General features: G+C 61.6%; 1 pseudogene; it reads right to left on the reverse strand.

Moving 5' to 3' along the window:
- Window positions 1-5965: 5965 nt before the first annotated feature.
- On the reverse strand, window positions 5966-9530 carry LOC120389999 (annotated as a pseudogene).
- Between the last annotated feature and the right edge of the window lie 506 nt (window positions 9531-10036).

The following is a 10036-nucleotide window of genomic DNA, read 5'->3' on the forward strand; positions in this document are numbered from 1 at the left end:
ACGGTTGGGCTGCTGGTGTGAGAAGGGGACTCGGTTTCCCCACCTGCTCCCACTTCCTTCCCCTGTCACGCCTGCCGTGCCAGGAGGCTGGCGGTGGGATGGGCGGTAACAGAGAACTTGGTCCTCTCTGAAATGCCCGTCACCGTAGCCTCTGGCCGCTCACGCACCATGCAGGAACCCCCTCTCCCGACGTGAATTCACCTTTAGAAATTGGTGTGAACGTCTGATTATTCCAAGCAGGGCCCGGGACAAGCCATCCCGGGCCATAACCGGCCGGGCCGCAGTACCGCCGTCTAGGGACGACGGCAGTACTGCGTCGTCCCTAGACGGTACCGGCACCAGCAGCGTGACGCGGCTGCAAACCAGGCCGTTGTCCTTCCGGGGCGGATTACCCAGCATGTTGGATGTTAGGCACGGGAGGGAATTGTCCCACCCCGGGGGGCCCAGCTGGAGTCCCGTGTCCAGCTTGGGCCCTGCGCTTTGGGAGAGAGGTGGGCAAACTGGGATGAGTCCCGAGAAGAGAAACAAAAGGGACGAAAGGTTTAGAAAACCCGACCCGTGAGGAAAGGTTTAAAACACTGAGCCTGGTTAGTGTGGAGAGAAGACAACGGAGGAGCAACCTGATAGGTCATCAGATGTTTGGGGCTGTTTTAATGAGGACAGGGATCCATTGTTCTCCATGTCCCCCGAGGGGGAGACACAAAGGAATCATTTTGTTTTCTGCGAGGGAGATTTGGGTTCGATTTTTAGGGATAACCCTCAGGGGAGTTCAGCTCTAGAACAGGCTTCCGAGGGGGCTTGTGGGCTCCCCATCGTGGGAGGGTTTTAAGACCAGGTTGGACAAATCCCCATCAGGGCTGGTCTTGGTTGGCTCGGTCCTGCCTCAGAGCTGGGGGCTGGACGTGAGGACCTCTCTGGGTCCCTTCCAGCCCGGCAATGCTACATTCTGTAGGCTAAAAAGCTGGTGTCCACTCGTCACTCGTTCCTCACCGGACCACGGGCCCTCGTGCCCGTCACGCAAAGCGGAGACGAATTCCGTGGCCGGGAATATTCCCAGTCAAGCAGTAAAACTGGAGACTGGGCTTTATTGTACCAGAAAGTCCGTTCACTCTAACAGATCAATGGCCGACTGACCCCAGCTGAGGGGTCTGGCCCCACTGACTCTCTTTGCTCGGTGACAAGCTACATCTCCGAGACCTCCAAGGCGTCCTCCAGGGGAAAGCAAAGGTCCCACTACTGCGACTGCCAAGACAGAGGAAGGCAGCACAGAGCCCCTGGCCTTGTGGGGCGTCTTTCCTGGGCGCAGGAGGCCCTTGGCCTGGTACGGTGGCTTCAGCTTTTACTATTTAACTTTTATGGCTTCTCGTGGCTGGTTCCTATTGTTTTAAATTCCATTGTCTTGAGGGAGGTTCCCATTCTGGTGAAGGATCAATATTTGTGCAGTTTTCAGGAGTCCAAAGTTCAGTCCCCTGGTTTCCTGTCCTTTTCCGCAGGTACCAGCAGGGCGTGGGCAGGGGCAGTTCTGCTCTTCAGGAAAACTGGGGCATTTCTGCCACTAGGGGCCAGGACTCCTGGGTTCTATTCCTGGCTTTGGGAGAGGAGTGGGGTCCAGTGGGTTAAAGCAGGAGGGCTGGGAGCCAGGACTCCTGGGTTCTCCCCCCAGCTCTGGGAGGGGAGTGGGGTCCAGTGGGTTAGTGCAGGGGGGCTGGGAGCCAGGACTCCTGGGTTCTCTGCCCAGTCCTCAGACGGGAATGGGGTCGGGGGGTGCTGGGAGCCAGGACTCCTGGGTGCTATTCCCAGTTTGGGGAGGGAAGTGGGGTCTAGCGGCTACAGCGGAAATGCAGTGCCCGTGGGAGTTGAAGACAACCCAGAACTCTCTTGATCAGCATAAAAAAAAAACACCCTCAGCTAAAGAAGAGGCCCAGCCTGTAGCAGATTTTTTTGGCCCCCCAGTTCCTGGGGCTCGAGGAAGGAATCCCTGGCTGAATTTCTCTGGCCTGGGTTACACAACAGCTCACGCTAGATGGCCAGAGTGGTCCCTTCCGGCCTGCGGGTCTCTGAGTCTGATCCTCAATTGCTTTAAGGACCGACGGGTACGTCACTTTTGCCGGATTCAGAGGCCTCGAAGTGGGGGTCTGTGTATCTCGAAGTGGGGGGTCTGTGTTATATCATCCGGCTCTTATGTCGTGTTTTGACTCAGAGCACCTTACACACCCCATATTCCAGATGGGGAGACTGAGGCCCAGAAAGGGGATGTGACCTGCCTGAGCTCAATCCAGCCAGCCTGTGGCAGAGAACCCAGGAGTCCTGCGGCCCCCCGTGCAGGCGACACTGACCTGGCCTAGAGGACCTGCGGATTGAGGCCTGTAAATCCGGCAGAGCCTCGCTAGCTTGGGGGAAGCCGTTTAACCCCCGGCACGGCCGGGGAGGTGACTGAGGACGGCTCTCCGGCCGACGCACCATCGTGCCGGCACGTGGTGGTCACCGGGCATCCCCTGCTTCCAAGCCAGGCAGCCGAAGCTCAGCAAGGGGCCAGTGGAAATGCCGGGAGGGGGGTGAAATACAGTTGCCCAGGGAGGAATTTTAGCCTCACGGCGGTTTGTGAAACACGCCTGGGGATCTGTGACCCGTCCCCAGCTGCTCAGTGGTGCCACGGGGCCCTCTGGTGACAGGCTGGTGCACGGGCCTGCACCACAGCCAGGAGCGCAGAGAGCGCCCTCTGCTGGGCCTCTGACACCGTAACCCCGACCGGTTTCATTAGCCTTGCCAACTTCCTAATAGCAGAGACCCCAACACCCTGGCCCCGCCCCCTCCCCGAGGCCCCGCCCCCGGCTCACTCCATTCCCCCCTCCCTCGCTCACTAGCTCATTTTCACCGGGCTGGGGCGGAGGGGTTTGGGGTGAAGGAGGAGGCGCCAGGCTGGGGCAGAGGGGTTCAGAGTGTGGGAGGGGGCTCTGGGCTGAGGCAGGGGTGTGTGGGAGGGGGTACGAGCGCTGGGCTGGGGCTGCAGGCTCCAGGGTGGGGCCAGAAATGAGGGGTTCATGATGTGGAAGGGGGCTCAGGGCTGGGGCAGGGGGTTGGGGTGCGGGAGGGAGTGAGGGCTCTGGGCTGGGGCAGGGGGTTGGGGTGCGGGAGGGGGCTCGGGATGCAGGCTCCAGTTGGCGCTTACCTCAGGTGGCTCCCAGAAGCAGCAACTTGTCCTCTGGCTCCAAGGCAGAGGCGTGGCCAGGCGGCTCCGCATGCTGCCCTCGCCCGGAAGCGCCTCCCCGGCAGCTCCCATTGGCTGCGGTTCCCAGCCAATGGGAGCTGCAGAGCCGGCGCTCGGGACGGGGGCAGCGCGTGGAGCCCCTGTGGCCGCCCCTGCACCTAAGGGCCGCAGGGACCTACCAGCCACTACCAGGAGCCGCGTGGAGCCAGGAAGGGAGCCTGGGAGCTCCACAGCGCTGCTGGCCGGACTTTTAACAGCTCGGTCAGCAGTGCTGATGGGAGCCGCCAGGGTCCCGCTTCGACCGGGTGTTGGCAGCCCTAGACTGATGGCTGGTTCGCTCCTTTCCAGAGGGACGTCCCCGGGCTTGGGAGATCTGCGCTCCGGGTGGTAACTCGACTGGCCACGGTGCTCGTCTCGGCTGATAGCACAGGCCAGAGACCTGCCCCACAGTCATTCCCAGAGCAGATCTAGGCGTGGGTGGCACATGGACCCTCTTTTTGGGGAGGCCGGCCCCCTGGCCCTGCCCCTGCTGCCCTCCCCCACCTGCCAGAGCCCCACCCCCACCCACCCACCGTGGCCAGAGGAGCCCCCGTCAAACCACCCCGAGCCCTGGGCCGCCACCAGCTGGCCCAAGCACCAGCCCAGCAGCCCCGAGTCCCCGGCTGCCAGCCAGCCCCGAGCACCAGCCCGACCCCCGGGCCGGCCCAACCCGCCCCTGGCCGCCGGCCGGCCTGAGCCACCAGCCAGCTGAGCACCGAGCTCCAAGTCGCCGGCCAGAGCTGAGCCCCCGCCACCTTCGGGGGAGAAGGGGAGCGTGGGCAGGGCCATAGCGTAGGTAAGGGGAGGCTTAGCCTCCCCTGGCCTATGATCCCCACCCCCCGGGAGTCATTCTCGTGGCTCTTCGCTGAACCTTCTCCGATCTATCCCCCTCCCTCTGGGCCGGAGCAGAAGTCAGGGGAGGCCGTTCGCTTTCCGCACGGCACCACTGGATATGGCCACGCGGGACCGTCCACCACCCCACAGGTTGGAAAGTCCCACCTCGTTCTTCCTTCACCAAGCCCAGAACTTCTGGCTGACACGGATCATAGGACGTAGGACTGGGCCTCCCGGGTCACTGAGACCTGACCCCCGTGACCCCGGCAAGCCCTGAGCTATTGAAAAGCGTTCAGAGAAGAGCAGCCAGGATGATCCGAGGTCTGGAGAACCTGCCTGGGAGAGGCTTACGGAGCTCCATCGATTAGAGCGGATCACACGCTGAACGTGAGCCAACCGGGCGATGCAGCTGCGAACAAGGCTGATCCCGTGATGGGGTCTAGTAACGGGCGTGTCGTAGGTCGGACACGGGAGCTCATTGTCCGGCCCTGGCGAGGCCCCAGCTGGAGAACTGGGTCCATTCTGGGCACTGCGCTTTAGGAGAGATGGGGACAAACGAGAGAGGCTGCACATATGGTAAGGGCCGGTCTAAAGAGGCCGGGGATCCATTATTCTCCATGTGCACGGAAGACAGGACAAGACGCAACAGGCTTAACCCGCAGCAAGGGAGACGGAGGTTGGAGATTAGGGAAAACTCTCTACCTCCCAGGGCAGGACTCGGCTCCCAAGCGTGGCTGTGGGGTCCCATCGCTGGAGGCTTTGAAGACCAGGTTGGACAAACCCCAACCAGGGCTGGTTCCGGTTGACTCGGGCCTGCCTCAGCGCCGGGGGCTGGACGCAGGGACCTCTCGAGGTCCCTTCCGGCCCCACGTTTCTGTGATTTCTATTACCCAGAGAGGAGGCGACTCGATCCATCGAAACGCAGGGCTGGGAGGGACCCCGAGAGCTCCCTGAGCCCAGCCCAGAACGGTGCAACGTGAGCTGCTCTCGCTCCGGTGTCCTTGTTTCCCGGTGGAGGTCAGAGCTTCAGAGTCGCGTTCAATCAGCTAGTCTGACCTCCCGCAGAGCACAGCCCCCCAGAGCCAGCTACCCCACTCCTGGGCCCGGCAACCTGGATTAGACTCCAGTACGGCAGCCGGAGATTAACCTCTTGTGCGCCACAGGCAGAGAACAGGAGGGACCAAGGTGTCACCGATGCGTGAGGCTGATGGGCCACAGCCCACGCTGCAGAGGATGGGGAACTCCCCCTGCCCAGGGTCTCTGCCAAACTGACCCGGGGGGAATTCCCTCCCGAGCCCAGGTCTGGAGATCCGCTAGCCCCTGAGCATGGGCAGGATTCGCTGGATCAGTTCAGCTCAGAGCACCAGGCCACCCCATCCTGTGTCCCGTCTCCCGCTGTGGCTGATCTCTGATGCTGCAGAGGCAGGAGGGGAAAAACCCCAACCTGGAATATGTGGGGGGGAGATTTCCTTCCTGATCCCAAAAGGCAGATGCCCTGAAGCATGAGATTAGGAACACAAGACATAGCACTGGAAGGGACCCCTGGACCACCAGTCCCAGCCCCTCATCACCGCAGGCCACCCTGCCACACAACCCCACTCGTAAATGTATCGAGCTCTATCTTAAAACCAACTAGGTTGTTTGTCACACACCCCTCCTACGGGGAGGCTGCTCCTGAACCTTCCAAATCATGTGGTGGTGAGTTCCACAGGCCAATCGCGCACTGAAAAGTATTCCCTGGGATTCGTTTTGAATTTCCTGCCTTACCTGTTGGAAAATCGGCCAGTTCTGATATTTTTCAGACCATTTTGCGCTCCAGCCATTCTGGATGCTCGGTGGCGCAGTGGCCAGTGTCTGAGAAAACCAGATGCTTCAATAAACATCTGAGAAAAATAGAGGTTTTATTTAATAAACATCCTTTGCTTTACAAAAATAAGGGGCTATTTTGTTACCACTGTCCAGTTAATGTAACAAGTGAGAGACCCAGAGGTTACCTGTATTATGGCTCCGAACTTGGGCTCTGACATCTGGATTTGAGGTCGCAATTCGAGCCACACCCTGGATACTGAAAGAGGAGCCTGATTCTCAGCCCAGGGAGAAGGACGCAGCCCTTGTGTATCGTCTCCCTCCAGCATCTCTCAAGCCAAACCCTGTGGCCAAGATTAGCGCCTCGTCGGAACAGCTCCAAAGTCAGAATTTCTGCTCCATGGGAAATTTGGATATTTTGAAATTTGGTTTTGTTCTGAATCAGGATGAAAACCAAAAATAAATTCTATAATTTCCCCATGAACAAAATTGTTGGGAAAAACTAGTGCAGTCTGGGGTTGATTGGAACATTTCTGTTCAGTAACATTTTTTAAAAGGTCTGATCAAATAAACTCCAATATAATCAATTTGAATAAAATAAAATTTGATAAAATCCAATAAAATAAACACAAAATGTTTCCTTTTGGTTTTGACTTTTACAAACTTTAAAAGTTAATATAATAAAATAAAATATGCAATAAAATCCAATACAATGCTTCCCTCTGATATTGATTTTAAAAAAATCCAACATAAATGAAATGTTTCCTTCCAATATTGACTTTTCTAAATTTAAACAAATACAATGAAATAAAATCAAATAAAATCAAAATGTTTCTTTCCAACGTTGACTTTTTTTAAATCAAAACCAACCAACAAAACAGAAAAAAATCCAAGAAAATAAAACTGATAAAACCAAACCGTTTCCTTCCAATTTTGACCTTCTACAAATTTGTTAAAAATTGAAAACGACCAACCAGAAGACAAATTTTGAACCCAGACATCCAAACGCTCGTAGCAAAATGAAATTTTTTTCCTTGATATTTTTTTCCCCAACGCACAATTTGGTGGCCATTTCTCACACACCGTTCCGATGACAAGAGGCCGTTTTCCGACAGAAGGCTGCTCCGCTGGGAAAGTCGCCCCCAACCTCTGCCTCCTGCAGTCTCCTGGGCCATGGCTACCCTACGGGATGTTAGGGGCATAGCTAGGTCGCCGTGGCGATGCCGGCCTAACTCTGTAGCGTAGACGCGCCCGACAGCGATGGAAGAGGTTGGCCATCGCCATAGGAACGTAACCTCCCCAAGTGACGGTAGCTGCATCAACGGAAGGTTCCTTCCATCAGCCTAGCGGTGTCTACACCAGGGTTATGTCGGCCTAGCCACAGCGGGTCCTTCCCGCCCCCCAGCAACGTGGCTCCGATGACCTACATTTGATGCATAGACCTTGGTTTGCACAATCCCACCCCACAGCTGGAAGGAGACACGGCCCCCACGGGGAGCACACAGTGCCCGTCCCGTCAGCGCAGGAGACCACCAGCCATCATCCTGCCCCGCAGGCCACCCCGCTCCCCTCCTGGGCACCTCCTCCCTCAACGCTCTGCTGAGGTCCAACCATGGTCACACGTCCCTCCCAGGCCACCCACAATGCACCTTGCTCTCCAGGGAGCTGTGGGGTCCTCCCAGCCCTGGCCCCACCATGGAGCTGGGATGGGGGGCGGGGTTATTGCTCTGTTAAGGGAGCCCCGGGGGGCCGGGTGAAGGGACAGAGGTGGAAGTAGAGAGGGGGAGAGGTATAGAAGTGGGAGAGGGCTGGGGGGGGTACGAAGCCGCCAGCAGCCCCCCTCACCCAGCAGGGCCCCTCCCTCAGTCATAGAGGAACCCGGGATCAGGGGGGTCACAAGGCCCCCCCTCCTCCTCCGTCCTGTAGGCGGCCTCCAGCACCCGCTGGGCGTCCCCGGCGAAGTCCTCCAGGGCACTGTGCAGCAGGAAGTAGGCGGCCACGAAGGAGATGCCGCCGGCCACCAGGTTCTCCAGCAGCGGCAGGCGGGCGCGGGCCAGGCGGGCGGCCGCCTGCCCACAGAGTGCGGCCTGGCTCAGCACATCCCGCACGGCCGCCGGGGACGGCTCCGGGCCAGCGCCGGCGCACCTGGGCCCGCAGCCACTGCGAGCCGGCCCCGCCGGGCCAGCACCCCCAGGGACTCCTCGTCCAGGCCGAAGCTGCGGCGGTAGGAGCCCAGCGTCTCCACCAGCATGGGCACGTTGAGCTGCAGCGGGAGCCCCGGCAGCGCCGAGACCAGGGAGGCCAGCAGGGCCTTCTTCCAGACGTGGCGCCGCAGCGTCTCCTTCCGGCGCCCCACGGCCTCGGCCGTCAGGGCCGGCAGCGCCAGGAGCAGCGCGTGGCGCTTGTGCCCGGCCAGCTCCTCCGCCAGCGTGGCCTGCAGCCGCGGGAAGTCGAAGCGATGCAGCTGGAAGGCAGAGAGCAGGAAAACCCGCGGGGCGGCCGCGCCTTCCTTCTCCAGCTGGCGGGCGCAGTCCGCGCGGATCTCGGCCAACACCTGGCCCTCCTGGGAGCGGCCCGGCCGGCGCCGGCGGGACGCCCGCAGGTCCTGATCCACCTTGGTGCGGATGAAGTAGAAGCGCCTGCCTGCGGCGGCCAGGGCCTGGGCCAGCTGGGCGTGGCTCTCCCGGAACCGCTCCGAAGCCACCAGGAGGAAGAAATCAAAGCGCATCAACCCCACCTGCTCCAGGTACCGCTCGGCCCGGAAGCTGGGGGTGCCGGTGCCGGGGAGGTCCCAGAGCCGGACGCTGGGGAGGCTGGGGTGGGGGTAGGGTGTGGGCTCGGCCGTGGTCTCCACCACGCCGGTGGGGGCGGCGCGGGGGTCCGAGTCGCTCAGGCCACGGAGGGCGTTGACCAGGGTGGATTTGCCGGCGCCGGAGTCGCCCGTCACGGCGATGTCCAGGGGGGCAGAGTCCAGCGAATCCAGCAGGGTCTGGACCTGGGTGGAAACTTCCAGCACCACCCGGGATTGGATCAGGGAGCCCATCTCGGTCAGGTCCTGCTCCCGCAGCTCCAGGCTCTGCATGGCGGAGGAGCTGGCTTGGAAAAGGGGCAGGATTGAGGTTTCTTCGCCCTTCGGCCCAGTTTCCCACTAGACTCAACTCCCCTCCCAGGGGCGGGGGGAGAACCCAGGAGTCCTGGCTCCCAGCCCCCCTGCTCTAACCACTAGGCCCCACTCCCCTCCCAGAGCCAGGGAGAGAACCCAGGAGTCCTGGCTCCCAGCCCCACTGCTCCAACCACCAGCCCCCACTCCCCTCCCAGGGCCAGGGGGAGAACCCAGGAGTCCGGGCTCCCAGCCCCCCCTGCTCTAACCACCAGCCCCCACTCCCCTCCGAGAGCCAGGGAGAGAACCCAGGCGTCCGGGCTCCCCACTCACAGCATTTCTCCGGAGGCTCCAGGGAGCTGCTGGGCGGTTTCGCTCCAATCCCGGGAAGGGGGTGGGGGGGAAACGGAAACCGAAAGGCCCAGGCAGGCGGCCGGGGGAGGAGCCCAGGGCTGGACTAAGAGCAGCCGCCTGCACATCAGCACCGGGCCAGCAGCCAGGCTGGCACCGCACCAGGGCTCCTCCCCCGCAGCCCGGCCGGTGCCCCTCACTCCCGACCCGCAGCCCCTGCCCCCCCCAGCCCTGCCGGTGCCCCTCACTCCCGACCCGCAGCCCCTGCCCCCCCGCAGCCCTGCCGGTGCCCCTCACTCCCGACCCGCAGCCCCTGCCAGCCCAGCCCTGCCGGTGCCCCTCACTCCCGACCCGCAGCCCCGGCCCCCCCCAGCCCTGCTGGTGCCCCTCACTCCCGACCCGCAGCCCCTGCCAGCCCAGCCCTGCCGGTGCCCCTCACTCCCGACCCGCAGCCCCTGCCCCCGCAGCCCTGCCGGTGCCCCTCACTCCCGACCTGCAGCCCCTGCCCCCAGCCCTGCCAGTGCCCCTCACTCCCGACCCGCAGCCCCTGTCCCCGCAGCCCTGCCGGTGCCCCTCACTCCCGACCCGCAGCCCCTTCCCCCCAGCCCAGCCGGGGCCCCTCACTCCCGCCCCACAGCCCTGCCCCCCCCAGCACTGCCGGTGCCCCTCACTCCCGACCCGCAGCCCCCAGCCAGCCC

The sequence above is a fragment of the Mauremys reevesii genome, linkage group 24, assembly GCF_016161935.1.
Source record: "Mauremys reevesii isolate NIE-2019 linkage group 24, ASM1616193v1, whole genome shotgun sequence".
Lineage (NCBI taxonomy): Eukaryota > Metazoa > Chordata > Testudines > Geoemydidae > Mauremys > Mauremys reevesii.